Genomic DNA, 26514 nt, shown 5'->3' with positions numbered 1-26514 from the left:
GAGTTCGAGCCCCGTGTCGGGCTCTGGGCTGATGGCTCAGAGCCTGGAGCCTGCTTCCGATTCTGTGTCTCCCTCTCTCTCTGCCCCTCCCCCGTTCATGTTCTGTCTCTCTCTCTGTCTCAAAAATAAATAAAACGTTAGAAGGAAGAAGAAAAAGAACTCAAATGAGAAATTATTTTTATTGTCAAAACCTGAGTTCTCTTTCAGTGATTCACTGACTAACACCCAAGGCAGGCAAGAGGCAGGTATCTTTTATGTTCTAGGCGTAGTGATGACATGAATCATAGTGGGAACAAAATACAATGTTTTTAAAGGTTCTGGCTGGTTTAGAAAACAAGAAATCAGTTTTCAATATCAAGTTTTAAAAATGTTCATTTGCAAGTCTTTCTATTTCTTCTTGCCCCCTTGGTTTTGAATTAAATCTATTTGTTGAAATGACAGGTTTTCAGAATACTCTCGTTACCATTACACTTTCTACTTATATACTTCCAATACATTGGTGTCTCATTTTATCCTTGATTAGTTTCCAGAAGACTAGGTAACTTTTCTTCACATATACACTGAAAATAAGGTAAGACTTATTCCAAGTTGTGCTATTTTGATCTAACCAATATTCTGGTCAAGTAGTAATGGACAAGAAAAATAATTAATAACATACCATAAGTTGCCCTGATAAGGCAAAGCAAGAAGTGACTGCAAAGCAAGCACATGCTGATAGTACTGTAAATAGAGAAAGAAAAACCATTGACATTTTTAGGATGTTAATTTTTAATGTTTTAATTTTACTCTTTTTTAAAATTCAATATTATCAAAGAACTGATATCATGTTTCTAAGTACAGGAAAATATTAACCTGTACTTTATATTATTCCTGCTAAGGGCCTCAATATAATTTGAAGGGCCTGTGTGTTATAAATATTAAGGCCTAGATGCTACTTCTCTAGAATAGTTTTTGATCTATTACATAAAATATTAATATATTATTTATGTAGAAGTGAAACTTGGACATTAGAAAAATGTTTTTTAAAATATGAATGTATTAATAAAATAAAGGTAAACTATAATCCCTTAACCAAGTGATAACCAAAGTTAGTGTTTTATAGTATATCCTTCCATTTATTTTTCTGATTTTATATCTATATCTATATCTATATCTATATCTATATCTATATCTATCTATATCTACATACATATATATGTAACCAAAAAATATAATAATATAATACATTTTTAATATAATATATATAATATATAATATATATTATATAATTATTTTTAACAAAATGAGATAATACTGTAAATTATTCTATAGTTTAATTTTTATTTATTTTTTAAATTTAATTTTATTTTAATTCCAGTGTAGTTAACACGCAGTGTTATATTAGTTTCAGGTGTAAAATATAGTGATTCAGTTGTTCCATATGTTGTTTGATGCTTATCAAGATAAGTGTATATCCTTAATCCCCTTGTCCTATTTCATCCATTCCCTACCCACCTTTCCTCTGGTAACCCTCTGTTTGTTCTCCTTATTAACAGTATGTTTTTTTATTTGTCTCTGTCTTTCTTTTTTTCTTTTCTTTGTTTTGCTTCTAAAATTCCACATATGAGTGGTACTATGTCATGTTTGTCTTTCTCTGACTGACTTACTTTACTTAGCATTATATTCTTTTGATACATCCATATTGTTGCAAATGGCAAGATTTCATTCTTTTTATGGCTGAATAATATTTCGTTGTATATATGGCACATTTTTATCCACTCATCTATCAACGGACACTGGGTTGTTTCCATAGTTGGCTATTGTAATAATGCTGAAATAAACATAGGGTGCATATATCCCTTTGTGTGTGCATTTTTGGATTTTTTGGGGTAAATATTCAGTAGTGTGATTCCTGGATCATAGAATAGTTCTATTTTTAACTTTATGAGGAAGCTCCATACTGTTTTTTCCACAGTGGCTGCACCAGTCTGCATTCCTACCAACAATGCAAGAAGTTTCCCTTTTCTCCACATCCTTACCAACGCCTATTGTTTTTTCTGCTTATTTTAGCCATTCTGAAAAGTGTGAGGTGATATCTCATTGTAGTTTTGATTTATATTTTCCTGATGATCAGTGATGTTGAACAATTTTCATGTGCTGTTGGCCATCTGTATGCCTTTGGAGAAATGTTTGTTCGTGTCTTCTGCCCACTTTTAAATTGGATTACTTGTTTTTCTGGTGTTGAGTTGTATAAGTTCTTTATATATTTTGAATACCAATCTTTTATTGAATATGTCATTTGCAAATGCCTTCTCTCATTCCATAGTTTGCCTTTTAGTTTTGTTGATTGTTTCCTCTGCTGTGCAGAAGCTTTTTATTTTGATGTCTCTATAGTTTATTTTAGTGTCCCTTGCCTCAACAGACATCTAGAAAAAAAGTTGCTACAACCAATGTCAGAGAAGTTACTGCCTGTGCTGTCTTCTAGGATTTTTATGGTTTCAGGTCTCACATTTAGGTCTTTCATACATTTTGAGTTTATTTTTGTGTTTTGTGTAAGAAAGTGGTCCAGTTTCTTCCTTTTGCATGTAGCTGTCCAGTTTTCCAAAAATCATTTATTGAAGAGACTGTCTTTTTCCATTGCATCTTCTTACTTCCTTTGTTGAAGATTAATTGACCATATATCTGTGGATTTATTTCTGGGCTTTCTATTCTGCTCTATTGATCTATGTGTCTGTTTTTTTGTGCCAGTACCATACTATGTTGATCACTAAAGCTTTATAATATAACTTGAAGTCTGGAATTGGTTGCCTCTCCAGTTTTGTTTTATTTATTCAAGATCGCTTTGGCTATTTGGGGTCTTTTGTGGTTCCATATAAATTTTAAGATTGTTTGTGAAACAATCCTGTGAAAAATGCTATTGGTATTTTGATAGGGATTGCATTGAATGTGTAGATTGCTTTGTGTAGTATAGCCATTTTAACAGTATTTGTTCTTCTAATCCATGAGCATGGAATGTCTTTCCATTTCTTTCTGTCATCTTTAATTTCTTTCATGAAGGTTTTATAGTTTTTAGAATATATGTCTTTCACCCCTTTGGTTAAGTTTATTTCTAGATATTTTATTATTTTTGGTATAATTGAAAATGGGATTGTTTTCTTAATTTCTTTTTCTGATGCTTCATTATTAGTGTATTGAAATGCAATGGGTTTCTGTGTATTGATTTTGTATCCTGCAACTTTACTGAATTCATTTATCAGTTGTAGTAGTTTTTTGGTGGAGTCTTTGGTGGAGTCTTTGGTGGGTTTTCTATATATCATATCATATCATCTGCAAGTAATGAAAATTTTACTTCTTTCTTACCAATTTGGATGCCTTTTATTTTGTTGTTATTGTTGTTGTCTGATTGCTATGGCTGGGACTTCCAGTACTATGTTGAATAAAAGTGGTGAGACTGGACATCTTTTTCTTGTTCCTGATCTTAGGAGAAAAGTTCTCAGTTTTTCACCATTGAGTATATTAGCTGTGTTTTTTCATGTATGGCTTTATTATGTTGAAGTACGTACCTTCTAAACCTACTTTGTTGAGAATTTTTATCATGAATGGATGTTATACTTTGTCAAATGCTTTTTCTCCATCTTTTGAAATGATGATATGATTTTTATCCTTTCTCTTACTGATGTGATGTATCACATTGATTGATTTGTAAATATTAACCCACATTTGCATCCCAGTAATAGGTGCCACCTGATCATGGTATTGGTTTTATTTTTTTTATGTTTTCTTGAATTCAGTTTGCTAACATTTTGTTGAGAATTTTTGGATGTATGTTCATCAGAGATGTTGGTCTGTAGTTCTCTTTTTTGTGGTATCTTTATCTGATTTTGGTAGCAGGACAATGTTGGCCTCATAGAATTAATGTGAAAGTTTTCCTTCCTCTTCTATTTTTTGGAATAGTTTGAGAAGAATACATATTAACTCTTTTAAATGTTTGGTAGAATTTGCCTGTGAGGCTGTCTGGTCCTGGACTTTTGTTTGTTAGGACTTTTTTGATTACCGATTCAATTTCATTGCTGGTAATCAGTCTGTTCAAATTTTCTATTTCCTCCTGCTTCATTTTGTTAGGTTATATGTTTCTTGGAATTTATCCATTTCTTCGAGATTGCCCAATTTGTTGGCATATAATTTTTCATAATATTCTCTCACAGTCATTTGTATTTTTGTGTTATCAGTTGTTATTTCTCCTCTTTCATTTGTGATTTTGTTTATTTTAGTTCTTTTTCTCTCTGTCTCTTTGATGAGTCTGGTAGATGTTTATTAATTTTGTTGGCCTTTTCCAAAAGCCAGCTCCTGGGCTCATTCATCTGTTCTATTGTTTTTGTTTGTTTGTTTGTTTGTTTTGTTTTGTTTTAAGTTTTTATATCACTTATTTCTGGTCTAATATTTACACCTGGTTTTTGAGTTTGGTTCTTCTTTTTCTAGCTTCTTTAGATATAAGGTTAGATTGTTTATTTGAGGTTTTTCTTGCTTTTTGAGTAGGCCTATATTACTATAAATTTCTCCCTTAAAACAACTTTGACTGTATTGCAAAGATTCAGAACCATTGTAGTTTCATTTTCATTTCTCTCCATGTGCTTTTTGATTTCTTCTTTGATTTCTTGGTTGACCCGCTCATTGTTTACTAGCACGTTATGTAACCTCATGTGCTGTTTTTAAATTTTTTTATGGTTGATTTCTAGTTTCATAGTGTTGTGGTAAAACAAGATGCATGATATGACTTCAGCATTTTTTAATTTGTTGAGACTTGTTTCATGGTCTATGTGACTTATTCTGGAGAATGTTCCATCTGCACTTGAAAAGAATGTTTATTCTGATGTTTTAGGGTAGAATTTTCTGAATACACTGTTAAATCTATCTAGTCCAGTGTGTTATTCAAAGCCACTGTTTCCTTGTTGATTTTTTTGGTTTGGAAGATCTGTCCATTGATGTAAGCAGGGTGTTAAAGTCCCCTACAATTATTATATTACAGTTGATTAGTTCCTTTATGTTAGCATTAACTGTTTTATGTATTTGGGTGATTCCATGTTGAATGCATAAATATTTACAATTGTTATATATTATTAAAGTGTCCCCTTTAATTATTACATAATGCCCTTCTTTTTCTCTTGTTACAGTCTTTGTTTTAAAGTCTATTTTGTCCCATCCCATTGATTTGCTGCTCTGGTTTTTCAGTTATATCAGCAGTTATACACATGGGAAAGAACAATTTTAGGCCATTATAAATGGAGATGGAGTAACCATTTCATCTATTCTGCATAGTCCAGACATTGTTTCCATGTCTGAATAAACCATGTAAGCAGAATCTAATCAAGGTGCTTATGGTGAATTTCTATGTATATTTATTTTATGAAAATATTGATTAGGGACACTTGGGTGGCTCAGTCCATTGAGTGTCTGACTCTTGATTTTGGTTCAGGTCTTGATCCCCAGGTTGTGGGATTGAGCCCTGTGTCAGGCCCCATGCTGAGTGGTGAGCATGCTTAAGATTCTTTCTCTTTCCCTCTGCTGCTCTCCCCCACTTGTGCTCTCTCTCTCCCTCTCTCTCTCTCTCTCTCTCTCTCTCTTTCTCTCTCTCTCTCTTTCTCTCTCTCTCTCTCTCTCTCTCTCTCTCTCTATATATATATATATATATATATATATATGTTTTCTCTCCCTTCTCCTTATGGGATCCCTATAACCTTTGATAGAGTTGCTGAGTTGCCTAAGTCTATTCTCATTTTATATATATTTTTTCTGTTACCTGTTCGGCTTGATTACTTTCCATCACTCTGACCTCCAGGTCACTAATTTGCTCCTCTGTTGCCTCTAGCCTGCTACTTATTCTCTTTAGTGTAATTTTAATTTTGTTTATTGTGTTCATCTCTGATTTGTTTTTGTTTTTTTTTACTCTCTTTGTAAAGGGCCTCACTGATGTCCTCTACTCTTTTCTCAAGTCCAGTGAATATCTTTGTGAGTATTACTTTAAATTCTCTATCAGGCATATTATTTATATGTGTTTCACTTTGGTATCTTGCTGTGGTTTTGTCCTGTTCTTTCATTTGGGACATATTGTTCCATCTCCTCATTTTTTTCTAACTCTCTATGTCTGTTTCTGTGTGTTAAGAGGGTCTGCTATGTCTCTCTGCTCTGGAAAGTAATGGCCTTATGAAGAAAAGGTCATATAGTGCCCTGCAATGCAGTTTCCCCAGTTACCCAGAACCTGACACTTCAGGAGATGTCTCCTATATGTGTTACATGTACCCTGCTATTTTGTCCTGGCCAATCTTCCTTCATTCCAGTCATCTGCAGAGTCTCTCTTTGCCTTTATGGAGAGGGTTTGGTCCCCAGCTGAGATGGGGCACCCAGTTTTAACAAGTTGTGGCTTGAGCCTTCACAGGGCCCCTGTTCTCACTGCTACCACCAAAATGCACAGGTTGGGAAATACACTGTTGGCACTAGTCTTCTGAGGGAGGGAACCTGCAGCATGAGTAGGTAGGCTAAGGTAGGCATGACTGAGAAGGGTGGACCCACTGAAGAGCTGGGAAGCAGGGCTTGATGTAAGCAAGTTAGGTAGTGAACATGGGCACTGTGTGACTTCTATAGGTGACCATGTGTTTATCCTGAGGAGCAGGGGAGGGAGACGTCACCTGCCAGCTCCTTTGGTACTGGAGGAATCTCCCTCTGAGGTGAGTAAATAATTATCCCTCCAATATACACCAGGAGTTTTTCAAACTGCTGCTTCTGCCCTGTATCTCTGTGGGCTGTTTCTTGTGCTGCCTCTTTAAGGTAGGGGACTCCACTTCCTATCACACTCCAAGCTCTCCTGGAACTGAGCCCACTGATTTTTAAAATTCCAGACTTTCAGTCATTTGGTTTTAAGAACTCACAAAATCCAGCCCCTCTCACTTTCAAACCCAAATATTATGGGGTTCATGTTCCTCGTTTAGGGTTCCTGGTGTGATAATCTGCTTCTCATCCTTCTCCTTGCCCGCAACTCCCTTCCAACCACAGACAGCCACGGTCTGTTTCATTCCCCACATCTCCACCCTTGCTATCCTCTTCAGTGTGGCCTCTTCTCTACCTTTTGTTGTGGACTTTGTTCTGACAGTCTCTGGTCATTTACTGGGTTATTTATGCTGATATGAGTGTTATCTAATGGTGTCCATAGGATGAGGTAAACTTAGGGTCCTCCTACTCTTCCATCCTCCCAGCCTCTCTTCTGTAGCATAATTGTTTAATGAATAACAATAACCATTTAAATGTCAATGTATATATTTTTTATCATTTTTAATGGGTATAAAATATTTATCATAATTTAACAAAATATCAAATAATGGACAATTAAGTTTTCTGGGGAGCAAGGACTGTTAGAAAAATGAGATACTTATGCATGCATCTTTATGTAACTCCTCTGTTATTTCCTTAGGATAAGCTACGGGGAATGGGATTGCTGGATCAAAGAGGAATCTTTTTTTCAATATGATTTATTGTCAGGTTAGCTAACATATGGTGGATACATTGTGCTCTTCATTTTGGGGGTAGATTTCCATGATTCATTGCTTACAGACAACACCCAGTGCTCATCCCAACAAGTGCCCTCCTCAATGCCCATCACCCATTTTCCCCTTGCCCCTGCCTCCCCCAATCAACCCTCAGTTTGTTTTCTGTATTTAAGAGCCTCTTATGGTTTGCCTCCCTCCCTCTCTGTTTGTAACTATTTTTTCCCCTCTCCTTCCCCCATGGTCTGTTAAGTTTCTGAAGTTCCACATATTTATCCAAAGGATACAGGAGTGCTGACTCATAGAGGCACATGTACCACAATGTTTATAGCAGTGCTTTCAACAATAGCCAAATTATGGAAAGAGCCTAAATGTCCATCAACTGATGAATGGATAAAGAAGATGTGGTTTATATATACAAAGAGGAATCATTTTTAAAGTTATTGGCACATATTGAGAAATTGTTCCCCAGAGAGTTTGCATTTACTCATGCTTCCAACAAAAGTGTGCAAAGGTACCTGTTTCTTTATATGCTATAATTATGAAGTCATCATTCAGCTTTTTACTCCTTGCTAAACGGGTGAGCAGAAAAATAATAGGACATTGCTTTGGAGTGAAGTTTTTATTCTAAAATTATATTTATTCATTCACTATTTGATTATTGGTCTTAATAATTAAATTATGCAGCTCATGCTTGATTTCAAGGGCATATATAGACCTACACATACCTTAAATATGGAAAAATTACTTTTTTCTAGTCTCTCAAATTCTTTCAAATTCAAAATATCCAATAGACTCTTGGGGGAGAAAATATACATTCATTTAAGGACCCTTGTTTTGTCCACTGGGAGAAAAAGAAAGATTAGATAGTAAAATAGTAACTTTATATCTTGTTTATATTTTATTATTTATTGAGAGCTCTGTGTTCCAGGTGCTGAATTAAACTTTTTACATGAATCGTCTGTTTTCCTTACCCATTCTTATGTAGTAGTAGTAAAGTATTCCCAGTGTTAAAAGTGTCATGGCTCTAAGTGATAATAACATAATTTGAGTCCATGTTTGTGCAGGACCAGAATTACTAATAACTGCAATATACTAGTTTTTGTAAAGTGGTCTTATGTTAATGATGATATGAATCAATTCTGTCTTGATGAATGAAGAATAAGATAATTAATGTCATCACATCATACATCTGGTAGCGATGTTTTATTCCTTCATCAGAAAGTTAAAGAATGAGAAGGGAGGGGATTGTCTGCTATTTTTTACTTTGTTCAGCTCCCTTTCTTGATGCCAGATTTCTGTTTAAGCCAGTCACTTAGGGCACAGTGGTTTGTGTGAGAGCTAATACTCTTCTTTTCCCATGGGCACTCGTCCATCCCTCTTCTGTTTCTCTTCATCTCTTCTTGGGGCAACATGTAATCTGCCAGGCCTAACTCATTACTCACTCTGGGACCTTTATATTTGCCAGAAGTCAGAACACTGGCCTTGGTGGTTATGTGGTCCTTGCTCTCTGCCCTCTGGAGTCTAGGGTGAGAGATCCTGTCACATTGGAAAGCATTAATCCTGCTGTCTCTCAAGCCACCAGCCCTGCTATATTAGACCACAAGCTGAGTTTTCTTCTCTTTCTATAGAAAGCAGTAGCACATTAGCCAGGATATGGCCTGGGTTTCTGTTTTTTATAGACTTGCAGAGGCCATGGGGAGGCATAACTGTCCACAAGTATCTCCAAATATTTCTTACAATTTAATCTTTGTTTTCCTTTATGTGACTAAGGTTTTCACTGTGCAGATCTGGATCTCTAACAATGCTTGCATAAAAGTTTACATTCACCCTGATATTTTTCCATCTTTTAGCCTAACAGAATGGGAACTCGATATAGCCAGAATTATATTGCTTTACACAGCAAGAGGGACTTTGTTCATTTGTTCCTTTCACAAATATTCAGTGAGGGCTAAATGTATGCCAGACACAAGGAATAGAGGAGTGAACCAGACAGACTAGATCCTCCCTTAATTGAATGGCATTAGGGTAAGAAGGCAGCAATGAAAAATAATCAAATAATTGAGATTTTTTGAATGAGGTTTTTGATGCATGCTACGAAATAAATAAATGTAGCATGTTGTAATAGAAAGCGATGGTTTAGGGTGGTGGAAAAGGCTATTTCCAACTGAATGTCAGTGAGGAGGTAACATTTGAGCTAATACTGGGTGACTAGAAGGCACCAGCTATTCAGAGATCTAGAAACAGACAACTCCAGCGTGCGAGAACAAGGACAAAGACCCCAGGGAGGAAAATATTTTGGCCTATTCTAGAAAGGCAATGTTGCAAGAGCATAGGGAATGAAGGGTAAAGGTGGGAGAATTCGCAGGTAAGGGAAAGTCAGATCAACTGGGATCTAATGGGCCATGGCATTTAGATTTTGTTCTAAATGGAATAGAAGACTACTGAAGAATTTGATGTGGGAGTTGGAAAAATCTGTTTTATGTTTTTAAAGCAGTACTCTGGCTTTTATGTAGATTATAAAGGAGCATAAGTAGAAGGGAAACAACCAGCTGGGAGGCTTTTGCAGGAATTAAAGCTGGAGTTAACAGTGACTTAGGCCAGGATAAAAATAGTGAAAATAAAGAGAAGTAAACAGATGTGGAATATGTTTTTTAGGTGGAGTTAAAAGTATTGTTGATGGATTGTATGGTAGTAGTGATGGTGTTGAGGTGAAGGAAATACAAGAATCAATTCTAGATTTTTCCCCTAGATAACTCTATATTTTTCACCTGAGAAATTGGATAGAAAGTGATGACATTTACTGAGTCAAGGAAGATTCAGGAAAAACAGTTGTCATGGAGTGGAAGTTAAGACCTCTGTTAGGCAAAATTATAATTGATATGCCCTTTAAGATACACAAGTGAAAATGTCAGTCAGTTAGTTGGATTCTGTGGGATTTAGCTGAGATCAAAGAATCCTCTTTTAATTAATTGAATCTGATGAACAAAATTATGTAGTTTTGTATGAGGAAAAAAATTCTCAATCTAGCATCTCTATTTCTGTCAATGATGCCATTTTTCTTTTTTCTTCTTTTTAAGTTTATTCATTTTGAGAGAGAGAGGGAGAAAAAAAGAGTGTGCACACGAGTGGGGGAGGGGACAGAGAGGGAGAGAGAGAATCCCAAGCAGGCTCTGCACTGTCAGTGTAGAGCTCGATATGGGGCTCAAACCCATGAACCACGAGATCATGACCTGAGCTGAAGTTGGACACTTAACTGATTGAGCCGCCTAGGCTCCCTGATGCTATTTTTCTCATTACCCAATGCCTTCGTCTGTTTGGGCTGCTATAACAAAATGCTGTAGATTGAGTAGCTTATAAACAACAGAAATTTTTTCTCATAGTTCTGGAGGCTGTGAAATCCAAGACCAACAAGATTATGTACTTAAATACTTCATTAAAGCACAAAACAAAACAAATGAAACCTAGGTGGGGATTGAATTAAAGAAAGAGCATGGGCTTTGGAGAGAGAAAGTTCTTGGGGATTTTGTGAGTTTTCACTAAGAAAATGTGTATAAAAATTCTTTACACCCTATAAAGTACCACCTGAAATCATTCTTAGCATCAGAAATTTATAAAATGAAGCACTATTAAAATGAAGCACCATATTGCAAATTTTCTTCGCTTGGCTGTTACTATACCTTTGTCTCTGGCCACATAGGACATTTTCTTGTATTCTGAAATCCTTTCATTTCTAACCAGAATGCTTGGAATTAAAGAACTGAAATTTGTCACTGTTGAATTAAAGTTTTATACTATTCCTTTGGGTTTCTTTTAAGTTTATTTATTTCGTTCACCCTGTTTGAATTGGAAGAAAAAGACACACAAATTGAATTAGTGGCAAGCACGTTCAGTTGCCTCTGAAGTATGCATGCTCAGGCTCCTTTCTGAATCAATCTACCAAACACTCTCAACCAGCTTTTGAAGAAGCCTGATTAAAAACACTGCCAGACAGCACCCTTAGAATCATGACAACTCGCATGTCTTCTCAGCTTCTTTGAAGCTTCTTTGAAGAAACCAAAGAAAGAAAAAATCACGTTTCATACTTCGTTGTTTATTCACAACAAAAGAAACACTTAAGAATTTAGATAACATACATACATGCTGCCTTGAATTTAGGCTGTCAATTTATGCAGAGTGAAAGCAAAACATACAGCCTCTGTGTGAAGAATGTACTCTGGTACTCAGGCAATGGGCAACCAGACAGAGCTTGACAGTGTGGGCCAGATGAGCCAGTATCCTGCAGGAGGCCCTAACAACATCTACTGCTCCAAGTGCATTTCACTTTCACTCTGCCGCTGTTGGACTAAACAATCTCGTAAAAGTTAATGGCCTTCTCCAAGGCTGGCAGTGAAATTGCTGGTATTGCAGAGAGTAATTTTTTAAAAGTCATTACAGTACACACCAGTAGAGTCTATTTCAGGTTTCCAGTCCTTTTCCCAAGGGACAAAGTTAGCTTTCAACAAAATGAAATCGCCAGTAGAAAGACACCATGATTTTCAACTTACAGATTTTTCTGAGAGTGTGTTGAATAAAACACTTCACATATTTTTTGGTGAGATGTTTCTTTCTATAGTCTCCTGCCTGCCCTACCTCCCATTCTGGAGTCATGAGTCAACTTGGCTATCATCAGACGGAAGAGGAGAGCTCAGTTCTTCACTATTGGTTTAACTGGGTCTGTGTGTGAAGAGTGTCTTCTAATCGTTATCACAAATGTTCTATTTTAACTATGGAGTGAAGAGGGCCTAAAAAGAGACCAAGTAGATTTAGCAAGTTTTCTGCGATTATTCTGAATTGCAGAGGAAATTAGACCCAAATAGACCAAAAAATTTATTTTTATGGAGGTTTTCTGTTTACTAACTTAAGGAATACCAGACATATTATATCATCATTTTGCAACCACAAGCAAATTAACAGTTCTAGCTAGGTAATGGTCACCAAGGACTACTAACATCATAAAAAGAGGGGGGCAGGCGAGAAACCTTTACATTATAAAACCTATGAGGTGTCTTGCCAAAAATATTAAATTTGAATCTGTTCAGTCCTCTATATGTAAGTAATATCATACAGAAAATATACTGAGTGGAGGAACATGTTAAATGACAGCATGGGGATGTAATCAGCAAAAATGAAACTGCAAAAATTACACAGGAAAAACAACCTGCTCTCTTCAACAAATTGGAAAAACAAAAACAGAAACAAAAAAACAACCAGTGAGGAATTTATAGATTTAAAGGAACTTACATTGTGACATATAGACCTCATTTGCATTCTGAGTTCAACAAACAAATTTAAGAAATGATTACAAAATGGAGGAAAGTTGAAATCTGACTAGAGTGTTAGGACCTTATGGAACTGTTTGTTTTTACGAGTGGTATTCTACATGAGAGCCCTTGCTCTCAAACTTTTGGGTCTCAGGATTTCTTGTAACTTAAAGAATCATTGAGGACCCTAAAGTTATTTTGTTTAAGTGGGCTATATCTATTGATATGTGTGTATTGTAAACTAAAACACAAAAATTAAAATAAAATATTAACTCATTTAAAATAAAAATAATCTAGTTACACATTATTTTCATAAAAATAGCTACATTTTCCAAAACAAATAAAAAAGTAAAGGAGAAATGTGGCACTATTTTACATTTTGCAAATCTTTAAAATAACTTTCTTTATAGAAAACAGATGAATTCTAATATCTGCTTTTGCATTCATTCCTTTGTGATATCACATGTCGTGTAGCCTCTGGAAAGTTCACTGTCTACTCGTGAGGATAGGAAAGAAAAAGGCAACCACAATCTTAATGTTATTTGAAAATGAACTCCTTGAAGGAGTGATGGGGACAACCATGGGTCAACCGGCCCATACTGTTAGAACTACTATATTAGAGATACATTCTGATGTACTAAAAATGAAAAAAACCCACATATTTTTAGTATTAACTTCATTATAATCTGGGATGGAGATTATATTTGATATACTACTTTTTATAATTTGGTAATTGTTCAAACTGGATAGGCAATGCATCAGATTCATTAAACTAAGCCTGGTAAGTTTAAGCTTACCATAACAAAAAGGAAAAAAAAATCAAGTGAATAACAGTAAAAGTGTTTTGTAAGTGGGGCAATTCTTTGACTATAATACAACTATGATTAATTACAATATTGAAATTTTGGACAAGAGAAGTAGTAAAAAAAAGATAAATAGGAATGGGGTGTGCTAGCATTGTCTTTACAAAAACGTGAATGAATATACTGTGGGTGAGATGATAATATTTGAACATTAAGATTTTTTGGAAAGATACATAGTTTTCATCTTTTAATTGACATTGATAAGTTTTTGTCATCAGAGTGTCAAGTTACAAAGTTAATATAAGTTTTTAAAGTTGGATGAAAAAGAGTTAAGAAATTGTAGGTTTTAATTTCCTAGGTTATGTGTTTCTTCTAGCAGAAATAAAAAAGTAACTATTGGTGAGAAAATTTTCCCAGAGAAAACATCAATTGTGAATGGTTTTACACATGAGTAATAATAAGCTTTCACTGAGAAGATCATCTAATCTTATATAAAATCTTTAAAAGTGTCAAGGACTACTGGAAAATGTCCCTAATTCATTCTATAAGGCATTATAAATTTGATTTGAAAACCAGACAAGGGTAGAAGAAATGAGAAGTATTGGCCTGGGATGTAGATGCAAAATTTCTCAACAGAACAATAGAAAACTAAACATAAAATAGTGTATAAAACACAAAATATATATGATGAAGTTAAGGTTTACCTATGGAACTCAAGGAAGATTTAATATCACAAAACTCTTTAAACATCATTTACCGTACCAATGAAGTAAAAGAGAAAACCTGTAAGACTACCTTAAGACTACCTCAGTAGATGTAGAAAGCAAATCATGATAAAATCGTTAGTAAATTAAGATCGGGAAGGACATCAGCAAGATGGAGAAATAGGATATCTCAGCACCATACCTCCCATAGAAACACTCATTTTTAACAACTATTCCCAAATAAAAACACCTTTATGAAAGGCCAGGAGAACACCTGCAAAGTTCCAGTACCTTGGTGGACCAAAAAATGTGAGACTAGATGCGTTGAAGAAGGTAAGAGCAGTTTCACTTCACCCATGTCACCCCTGTCTCGAGGAAACACTACTCTGGGGAAAGAAAAATGCCTTCAGGTCTTGATTTTTCCCATGGGGTTAAATGAGAGCAAAATGTGACCCCAGCTTTCCTAATCTTTTAGAATGTTGCCCAGGAGATCCATTTCTGCCTTGCTCCACCCAGAACACTGAAGGAATTGAAATGGCTGAGAAATCTCAGGACCATTAGAAGCAGAGAGAAAGGGGCGCCTGGGTGGCGCAGTCGGTTAAGCGTCCGACTTCAGCCAGGTCACGATCTCCCGGTCCGGGAGTTCGAGCCCCGCGTCAGGCTCTGGGCTGATGGCTCAGAGCCTGGAGCCTGTTTCCGATTCTGTGTCTCCCTCTCTCTTTGCCCCTCCCCCGTTCATGCTCTGTCTCTCTCTGTCCCAAAAATAAAATAAACGTTGAAAAAAAAAAAATTAAAAAAAAAAAAAAAAGAAGCAGAGAGAAAGGTGGGGCTCACAGAACCCAGGGGATCTTAACAACAGGCCTCCTGAAGGTCTCCACCAAGAGCCCCACCCACAACTCTGTTGGACGCTTCATCTGACAACTCTTGACTGTGAGTGGATGCACACTCCCAGCAACCTTCACTCCCCTGCAGACTGAACACAAAGAAGCCTCCTTGGATGGCACATGAGAGCCACCACAGACTTTATAGAAGCTCCCACATGCAACACACAAACATTAGCTGGCTCAACTCTGTCGGATGGGGAAATGGCACATGACCTTGACACTTAAGGGCACTGTTGTGGAGAAAATAAACAAGAGACTCTCAGTACCCAGCCTGGCTTTGCAGAATTAAGGCAAAGTACACAACTCTAACTCTTCCCTCCAAAGAATGAATAAGAGGAGTGGAGCAATTGCACATTAGGAAAGGTCTGAGAGACTATCAGAATCTCTAACCAGGCTGACTGGTTAAGGTCTTTTTTGAAGCCAGTCAGTAAGATTGGAGAAGGTAATTGCTTCTTCAGATGTGAAGATAATAATACATAACTTTAAGGATATGAAGAAGTATTGAAAACTATCAAGATTGAACCACCAATAAATAGAAAATTTGAACAGACCAATAATAAGTAAGAAGACTGAATCAGTAATCAAAACCTTCCAACAAGAAGTAAGAAGACTGAATCAGTAATCAAAACCTTCCAACAAGGAAAAAAAAGCCCAAGATCCGATGGCTTCACAGGTGAATTTTACAAAAATTTAAATAATTAATGCCAATCCTTCTCAAACTCTTCCAAAAAAACTGTAGAGGTGAGGACATTTCCAAACTCATTTTATGAGGCCAGCATTAATGTTATACTGAAGCTCAACTATGACACTAAAAGAAATTAAAACTGCAGGTGATTGTACCTGATGAACACTGTTGCAAAAATTCTTCATAAAATACTAGCAAACTAAATCCAGCAGCACATTAAAAGGATCATACAGCATGGTCAAATGGGATTTATCCTTGGATTTAAGGATTATTCAACACATGCAAACCAATCACTGTGATATGCTATGTTAACAGAATGGAATATAAAAATCATGTGAACATCTCAGTAGATACAGAAAAAGCATTTGACAAAATTCCTAATATTATACTCAACTGTGAAAAGCTAAAATATCAGGAACAAAACAAGGATGCTCACTTTGACCACTTCTATTCAATATTGTAGTGTAAGTCCTAGCCAGAACAATTAGACAAGAAAAAGAAATAAAAGATGTCCAAATTGGAAAGGAAGAAATGAAATAGTCTCTTTTTGCAAATGACATGATCCTATGTGTAGAAAACCCTGAAGACTGCACCAAAACAAACAAACAAACAACTTTTAGAATTAATAAACAAATTCAGGGAGTTTGCAGGATACAAAAATCAGCATACAAATATCAGTTGTACACCTATACATGAACAAAAACTATCTGATAAAGAAATTAACAAAAACAATCCCGTTTACAGTAGCACTATACAAGATAAAATACTTAGGAATAAATTAAACCAAGGAGGTGAAAGATTTGTACACTGAAAATTATAAAACACTGGTGAGACTGAAGAAAATGGAAGTCGAAGATAGCTCATGTTCACAGATTAGAAGAATTAATATTAAAAGTCTGTAACCCTCAAAAGAATGTACAAACTCAATGCAATCTCTATCAAAATTCCAAAAGCAGTTTTTACACACACACACACACACACACACACACACACACACACCCTAAAATTCATATGGAACCACTGAAGACTCCAAATTGCCAAAGCAATCTTGAACAAGAAGTAAAAGGCTGGAAGCATCATATTTTCTGATTCCAAATTATGTTACAAAGTTATAAAATCAAAACAGTATGATACTGGAATAAAACTATGTATCTAAAAACAGACCTGTAGAACAATGAAACAGAAGAGAAAGCCCTGAAATAAACCTGGCATCGTCATCTATTCTTCAACAAGGGCACCACAAATACAAGACTAAGGGAGGGTAGTCTCTTCACTAAATGGTGTTGGGAGAACTGAATATCCACAAGCAAAAGAATAAAATTGGGTCCATGTCTCACACCATATATAAATATCAACCAAAATGGATTAAAGACTTCAATGTAAGACCTAAAACCATAAAACTCCTAAAACAAAGCAGAGAAAAAGCTCACTGAAATAGGTCTTGGCAATGTTTTTCAAACACAACCCTAGAAACAGGCAACAAAAGCAAAAATGGACAAGTGGGATTTCACCTAACTAAAAACTTCTGGACAGCAAAGGAAACATTTGACAGAGTAAAAAGACAACCTGTAGAATGAGAGAAACTATTTGAAAACCATACATCTTATGAGAAGTTAATATCCAAAATATATAAGCAATTCTTATAACTTAATAGCAAAACAAAACAATACCAGCCGCAAAATTATCCATCTAGTTCCATTTAAGTGTGTGAAACATTTATGGTCCATTGAGAGTCATGATTCTTGTGAAAATTTGCATACAAATGCAAATGCCTAACAGGATGAAAAACCATGATCAAATGGCATAATCAGCTTAATTTGCATGATTCAAATAAGAAATAAAAAACATAAAAGGCATATTTTTTTTTATTTCTGATTTCTCTTCTCAAGTACTCCTTGGTCTATTAATATTATTAATAAATAATATAGGCAGAAACCAGAATTGCCAAGTAATTAAAGCCATGAGTTCACCAGGAAAACTGCCCAGGACTGAATTATGTTTCTATTATTACTAAATGTGTGACTTGGGACAAGATATTTAGCATCTCTGTGTCTCAGAATCTTCATCTGTGAAATGGGAGTAATAGTATCACCCTCACATAATTTTAATAAGTTGTGGTATGGTTTGCATATTGATGAGGAATGTGGTTCTAAAGCCTGAAAAATTTCTACTGCCTCTTCTGTGCAGAAGGAACCCAAGAAGTTCTATCCTTAGGTTATGTCTAGAATAGTTTGAAGCTTCTGCATAGTTTTAAGTGATTCCTTGATTGTGGCATTCAGAAAAAGTGTCAAGCATTGGCAAAAAAGCAGTTCAATGACTCTCAACTATAATACATTTTCATTTTCCTAAATGCATGATAAGCACCAAGGGAAGAATGTACTGTATATAAAACCAATTTCCCTGAGCTGTTGGTTATTTATAAACACTTTAACATAAACTCACATGCTGATACTTATTTCCTTAGGTATATTTTATATTAATTGTTTTGTTTGAATTGTATTTGGATTGAGTTTTCAAATTTTAGTGTTCTGGAAAGTATTTAAATATTGCTGACAGCTAAAAATTTCAGTTCTCTGTTCAATCCTTTGACCAGTTACCATGGTTTACTGATTAACAGCAATGCATGATTGATTCCTTCTTCCACCACAGGTAAAATGTCATAACAAGTTTCATCAGATATATGGTACTTCTGGAGTGCCTGGGTGACTCTTGATTTCAGCTTAGATCACTATTCCAGGATAAAGCCCCATTTCAAGCTCCACATTGAGTGTGGAGCCTGCTTTAGACTCTCTCTCTCTTTCCCTCTCTCTCTTCCATGCTCACATGGTCTCTCTCTCTCTCTGTTCTCTCTCTGTTTCTCTCTCCAAAATAAAAGTTAAAAGAAAAAATATGGTACTAATAGGTATCAGGGGCTCACTAGTTCTCTTTGAAGACTGCAGGGATTTGGATCTAAGTTAAACTGAATTCAGATGTTGAAGTTAGACCAAGAAATTTGCTTCTGAACTTTGTGAATTCTTTAGTTCTAGGAAGTTGATATGTCAATGATTACTAAAAGATTTCTTATTGACTCTAAAAAATGCATAGTGCAAAATCAGAAAAGTCACATTTAGCACATTAAATGTTGATGAAAGAAACTGCATTTTTTACTTTTGTGAGTCATCGATATTGCAATATTTCAGTATCTTATAGTTCTTGTCATAGGGACAAAGGAATTTAGCAAGCATTTTGGCTGACTGGATGATGATGTGATTTGTATGCAGAATATTTTTAGGTAAAGTCCTTTTGGGAATAATACCTACTGAGAAGGGAAAAACAATATTACATTAATACAGCAGATTACAAAGGGTTAACAGAAATTCTTGTCCTGAAAAGTTATATTGTGCAGGCTCATAGATCAAACTCAGAAGATGGTGAGAGGGCTTTGGCTCTGCTGGCCATTTATCCACAGGAGGATCAATTTAATAAGATGTTCAATTGTAGGGTTGGCTTTACTAGAAACATACCAACTCATTCTATTATTCTAAATATTATGGCATTCCTTCCTCACTTGTAAAATTGGAAGAGATTTTCTTGGGAAGAAATAAGTAATTGTCTTGGATCTTTAGAAACAATTGTGAATTACACTGAAGGCAGCTGCAGTAATGTCAAACTGTTGGACACTTGAGATGAGCCATTTCTTGGGTAGATTCCATTTTCTCAAAATGTCTGCTTAATCATAAATCCAAGAACTCTCTTGGCTCTCTAAGTTTCTTTGCCACCAGGGTGATTCTGGTAGGTGTATAGAGGTTTATACTTACCCAAAAATGAACTCAGTAGTAATGGGTATAGTGGATGCTATAGTGTGCAGTCCAGTTACTACCCTTCTAGAACCACAGCACTTATTGCCCCAGTTTACAGAAGTGCTGGTTACTAATAGCTCTTAGCTAAGTCTTTCTCTAGAAATTGCCCTTAGCTAGAAGAAGCCACCTCATCGAAGTTTGCTCTCTTCCCTGAGGCAGCCTGTATCTAATAACTGGTTATTGAAGAAGACACAAAGGTACAACCTCATCACCTCCATTTGAGACTACTTTGAAGGGTCATTCCCAGCTTTAGAACTTCCCAGAGTTCTGGATGAGACTTCTGCTGGAGGACTGCATTGCAGTTCAGCTTCTCTGTCTGCCTAATACTGCCTTCCCTTCCTCAGTAGGTGTTGTTCCCAAGAGCACTTTACCAAAAAATATCCTGCATACAAATCTTCATTTCAGAGCCTCTCTCACAGGGAACGTATCCTCTGAGTTATGTCAGGACAATATCCTCTGATTATGTTAGGAGTGGTTCCAAGAAGTAGACTATGAAGTGAGTTGGATCTCCCTTTGGCCAACTGGTAATGACTCCATCATTGTTGGCCAGTAGAGTACTCACAGACCTCAACATGTTGTAGTGGTATATAGTTAAAACATTCACTAATGGTGAACTAAAATGGGATGCTAGTGAAAGGAAATGCCCCATTAGGAGAATATCTCAGGCATTTGAAAAGTTCTGGGGGATAGTAATTATAAGAACTATGGAATCAGACAGCCTTTGCTCAGTGCTATTGGTACATTTAAGAAAGTCATTCAAATGCTGAGGATAATTAATAATTAGTTAATTAGTTAATGTGAGCTCTGAAAGCCAAAGGGCCTTTTTAGTATCACAAAAAGAGACTTTCAAATCCTGAAGCTGGAAGGGAAGAAAGAACCTTTCAAGAGTAGTAGGGCTCCAGAGAAAGTTGACTTTTTAACTGTGACAAATCTGAAATGCCAAGATCAGAAGCCTAATGGAAAGACATGGAATCCTGGGTCTAGGGATGGGGCCAACTGGGTCACTTTATCAAAAAATCTTAAATTCTGAAATTCTCCAGTTTCCTATGAGGGCAGAGAAGTTGTCCTAACATCCCTGTTAAACAATAGGGCTTCCTCATTCTGCTTTGCAAGACAATATATATTCCTCTCAGGATCTGTCTCCACCTCCTCTCCTGACCATCAGACCAATATCTAGGGTCATAGGGTATAACCCAACCAGGGAAAGGCTAGGTTTTCTAAAGACAAAAAAAAAAAAAAAAAAAAAAAAGAATACATATCAAAGAATCAGTAAGGCCTGGTTACCATATTTTAGCAGGGGCGAAGAGAGTTTTTATAGGATTACTTCTTGAGGTGCTGGATTAGGGAGGGGAACATAAAGTTGGATACATGAGTTTATTTCCCACTTTTCTGGGATATAGGATTAATTCCCTGGCAAGACTTTAGGGAAAAAGGTGTTAGGATACTACTAGGATAATCCTTGGGAGCTTAGAAAAAACAAATGGCTGTTCTAAATGAAGTGGAAAGTCTTAACCTACCGTGACTAATAGCTGAAATAGGGATCAATAGGCAGAGAGAAGTGAAGAGAGAGGGGATACACTATGTACACCCAGAAAACCTACCAGCTAACAGTGTGGGATTTGTAGGAGGGCTGTGGAGACATTTTGGTTACCAAAGCAACAAGGATTGTATTGGTGAGAGGGACATTCATGTCACTGGGAAGCTCAATGATATCTTTCCCCTTTAGTAAGGAATGATAGAAAGGTACTATTACCAAACTGGAAAAGGGGGTGATGGAGGCTGGGTACTTAATCATTAGAAGCAAGCTGTGCACAGTTATTGTAATGAGAGGCAGGACTGGAGTGGCAACTCAGGGTCTGACCTTCAGAGATATGAAATGACTAATAAGGCACAATATTATTAGGAAGAAGATCAATGAACAACCAACAAGGATATTGCTTAACTTATGCAACCAAAAGAAATGAAAAATCTATGATTAGGAGGCTAAGGGAACCAGCGCTATGTGGGAAATATGGCGATCCTTTGCCCACGTTCTAGACCTGAGCCAAGTTTCAGGCCCTGAGCCTACTGACTGAAGGAAATGCTGAGTCCACAGGAGGAAAGACTCTATATGGCAACAATTACCTCAATTATTTCCCCAAAGGAATGTATCACCACTTACTCAGTTAACCATATACTGAGGGAAAAAAGAATATCCAGACATTTCAAGGACTCTGGGATATAGGATCTGAGTTGAAGTTGATACCCAGAAATCTAAAGCATCACCCTGGAGCCCCCCTATTAAAATGGGGATATAAGGTAATAAATGGAACAAAGGCCTAGGGATGACTCACATGGGTTGCCCTATCTCCAAACATATAACTGATAATTGGTACAACTCCCACACGAGTTCCTTGGCCTGTGGAATAAATGCTATCATAGTAAGGAAAGTTAGGTGGAAGTCATTGAAACTGGCTACCTCACTCCTAGTTGAGATGGTAAAAAAATAAATAATGTTGCATTCCAGAAGGAATGGCAGAGATCAAGACCTAAAAGTGGCAGAGATGGTTGTACCTGTGATTTAATTTTCCACTCTTACCTTCATGATCATCTTAGATCCTGTTGCATAATGATACACTACTGCAGGCTTAACAAAATTGTAGTCCCAGTTGTAGTTGCTGTGTAGGGATGCCAGAGCAGATTAACATAGACTCAGGTATATGGTTTGCAGCCATTGATATGGCAAAGTGTGGTTATTTTCCACCATTGTTCAAAAAGTATATTAAAACTATTTTGTATTCATATGAAATAGAAAATATTTAACATGTATGGTCTTTATTCCAGCTATGTTAACTTTCCAACTATCTCTTAAAATATAGTTCCATGAGACCTCAACCATTTGGATACTTTGCAGTATCACATTAATCCCCTATATTGATGACTCATATTAATTGGTACAAATAATTAAGAAGTGGTGAATATGTTGGAGGCTCTGATAAGACACATGTATGTGCTCCTTGATAAGACATGAGTTATTTAAAAAATAACTTCTAGTTTTTCATAAAATATCTTGAGGAAAATAATAATAATCTATAATGTTATTGGCTTGCCTTCCATATATCAACTCTGTGCTTACTACTATATGTATATTACCATATTTTAATCTTACAACAAACCTATTACTGTTTTCACTTTACCAATGATGAACCTGAAGCTTATAATAGTTACGTACTTGCTCAAAGTTTATACACTGGTAAGAAGATTCAGAGCCAGAACTCAGGTCTGTTTGACATCAAAACTCATGCTTACTTACTTCTCTGTTATTGCCCAAATACACAAATGGTTCCCCAAACCTGTAGTTCAGAGTTGATTCCGTAATACTCTTCTGTGGTCCTCTTCACTTCTTTCTTTTTGCCTTGTCACTAAACAGGAAATAACTCATTATTTTAGCCAGATGGCGGCCAATCACACCTCTCTGAGAAAAAATTCACTGCATTTACTTTAAACGATACATAAATCTCAATGTTTAAATTGCCCTTTCAACATAGTGCCAGGAAAAAATACAGGGGAAATGATTGAGTGTGGAGAGTTTTGAGGCTTTCAAAAATGGAAAGGATACATCAGGCTGTTAGACATCCTGCTTTAGGCTGCTGGTTGAAAGGTGACACCTTCTCAGAAAAGGTGCACTTGAGGAGTCTTAAAGATATTTCAAGAAGTCATGATACCAAATGGAATTGGGAACCTGGCCAAAGCAGCATTTTCCCAGAACATTAACTATTATTCTCCCATTTGTCATCATGAATATATATTTGCTCCATAAATGTATATGTAATGGACACATTCTAATAATGATGATTACCTACTCCCAAATAAAATTCCCCTTTGTTCTTAGAGCTGTTTCCTCTGTATCTGTTGGACTTATATTTAGCCTGAACTACTGTCCTGTTGGAGAACATAGAACATGTCTTTATAGCCTGGATTTTCATCAAAGAAGTCAACCAAAATTGTTATAGAATTATTAATTCAATTTAGCTTTAAACATAAAACAATATCCTTTGTTGGCTGCTATCACTGGATAGTGACAGAAACCAGAAAAGGAGAGATAAGGATTGATTATTAACTTTGCTTCTTAGAAATAAAAATATAGGCAGTATACCAAAGAGACTTCCATTTATGCTGTAAGAAGTAAATGGAAAACTATAAATGAAATAACTTTTGTTATTTGAGTTTTATAAAGTTTATAACTTAGTTCTGCCAAAAGGCTACTTAAACTTAATTTACCTCTATAGGGACCAGAATTTCACATTTCACAGTGAACAGAAGGTTTGCTGAACTTTACATTGAAAAACAGAACTAAAAATTATAAAAGTATATTTATTAAACCAAGTACTATAATTAGGTTATTATATCAAACATACTGTAGCTAATATTAGGAAGGAATAAAGTATAAATCAAATTCCCCTTTTTTTGTGGGGAAATCAGACAAAATCATTTTGTGTAATGTTATAACATCCTTCATTTTACATTTGACATTTTATAGAACAATAAAGGGTCTTTTTTTTGTGAAGACATGGAAATTTCATCAATTTTTCCAAATGGTCTTTTCAATTTGTTATTGAAACCATTCTCTTTTATTTATTTTTATTTTTTAATTAAAAATTTTTAATGTTTACTTTTGACATAGAGTGTAGGCGAGGGAGGGCCAGAGAGAAAGGGAGACAGAGAATTTGAAGTAGGCTGCAGACTCTGAGCTGTCAGCACAGAGCCCCACGTGGGGCTTGAACTCAGGAATGGTGAGATCATGACCTAAGCCAAAGTCAGACATTTAACCAACTGAGCCACCCAGGTGCCCCCAAACCATTCTCTTTTAAAGAGTTTATTCTGACATCATCTTTATCATTGTTTCCTTCTTCACTTTTAAACTAAACTAACTCATCCAGGTCACTATTTTTCAATAGTTTTGCCTGTGATTCTCCTGCACCTATTTTTATATTTATAAAATGGGATAATCATCTATAAACTGATAGAGTTTTATAGAATGGGAAAAGGATTAATGCAATTGCTGAACAGAAAAAGATGTTTCAAGTGGGAACTAATATTTAAATTAATACTTTTGTGCTTTGACTTTTGCTTTCCTAAACAATAACATGTCCACAGAGACTTAGTGAATAAGAATTCACAGAATAGAGGAGTGGTTTAAAGAAAAGCCCGTGGAATGAGATAACATGTGTATTAGTCTATTCAGGCTACCATAACAAAATACCACAGGATGAGCAGCTTAAACACAGCTGAAAGTCCAAGATCAGGATGATGTCAGGATTGGTTTCTGGTGAGGCCTCTCTTCCTGGCTTGGTGTTTCCTCTGTAATGAAAAAGAGCAAGAGAGATATCTAGTGTCTCCCCTTTTCTTATAAGGATGCAAACTGTAACGGGTTAGGGCCTCTCTTATGACCTCATTTAACCTTAATTAGGTCTATACGGCTCTATCTCCAAATACAGTAATATTAGGAATTAGGGCTTCAGTATATGGATTTTGAGAAAGTTCAGTCCCTAGCAACATGTGTTCATATGTAACTCCATTGCTTCCCTCTTATTTGACCTGGGATAGATTTTAAACATCACTTAGCCTTAATTTGTTAATCTATATAATGTGGATAATTACTCACCTCATAGGATTTTGACATGGATCAAACACACAATGCATTTTAAGGACTTAACATACTACCTGGCATAGAATAAGTGCACAATAAATATTGATTGTTATTCAGGGGTTCCTGTTGATACCCCAGTACTAATAAAATCAGAAAAATGAAAAGGGATTGTCTTGTTTTCTTCATGACACTAAGAAATGGGGAAACTGGAAGAGATCAGGAAGATAGAGTAGGAGGTACTGAAGCAACAGCTACATCATGCAACAAACTCTGAAAATGATCTAGGGACTGGCAAAGCACACCTTCCACAGCTAGTCATAGAGAGAAGTCCACATAGAAAAGGGTAGGGAAGTGGAGATAAGTTCAGGAATGAAACCTCTGGTATGACTAACCATAAGTGGGAGGGACATCACAAGCATGGCGGAGGAAGGGGATCAGACTCCACCCAGGCACCCCGGTCTTGGAGACCTTCACTGGGGAAACAAGTCCCCATAACATCTGACTATGAAAATCAGTGGGGCTCAATTCCAGGAGAACCAGAGGACATAGGAAACCAAGTCTTTGCCCTAAAAGGGCCAGTACACTAAGCAACTCAACCTTAGACACGGTACAGAGGTGGTAGTTGAAAAACTCCTGGGGTTACGTGAAGAAATTTTTTCACCACTTTTAGAATGTTGGCCAGAGAGGCACAGATATGCAGATTTCTCCAGGAACAAAACTGCCTTTTTTTTTTTTTTTTTTTTTTTTTTTTTTTTTTTTTTGCCCTCCCTAAGCCTGGGTAGCCAGAGGCTGGCAGGAGTCAAGTCTAACATTCTCCACCTACCTTTCTAGCACCATGTGCCCTGCCCTAGGATTCCTCTGCAGACCCACCCCATACAACCTGCTTTCCTATGCAGGCATCCCTCCAAAGCAGCTTCTGACTCACCACAAACCCTGCCCTTTGGTGCCCCCATAGCTGACACAGCAGCTAATTGCAGACAGCCAGGCTAAGCACCAGTTATTTCTACTAGTGATCCTTCAGAGGCTTCAGCTGGGTCTCTCAAATGTGTGGGGAGCAAACCCTGCCCACTGTACCCATGATAGGTGAAGTGGGTCATTGCAGCCACCTGGGTTGAAGTCCAGCTGTCCCCCAACATGTTTACAGCAATCGCAA

General features: G+C 36.3%; 1 non-coding gene across 1 annotated transcript; it reads left to right on the top strand.

The window, feature by feature from the left end:
• The first annotated feature begins 5176 nt into the window (after positions 1–5176).
• Positions 5177–5306, top strand: LOC123576296. The gene has a single exon (XR_006701303.1). It is a non-coding gene; the product is annotated as a small nucleolar RNA SNORA20 (small nucleolar RNA).
• Positions 5307–26514: the final 21208 nt, after the last annotated feature.

Source organism: Leopardus geoffroyi, chromosome C2, assembly GCF_018350155.1.
Source record: "Leopardus geoffroyi isolate Oge1 chromosome C2, O.geoffroyi_Oge1_pat1.0, whole genome shotgun sequence".
NCBI lineage: Eukaryota > Metazoa > Chordata > Mammalia > Carnivora > Felidae > Leopardus > Leopardus geoffroyi.
The sequence above is the reverse complement of the archived record's forward strand: the minus strand, read 5'-3'. Positions and strand labels throughout refer to the sequence as shown.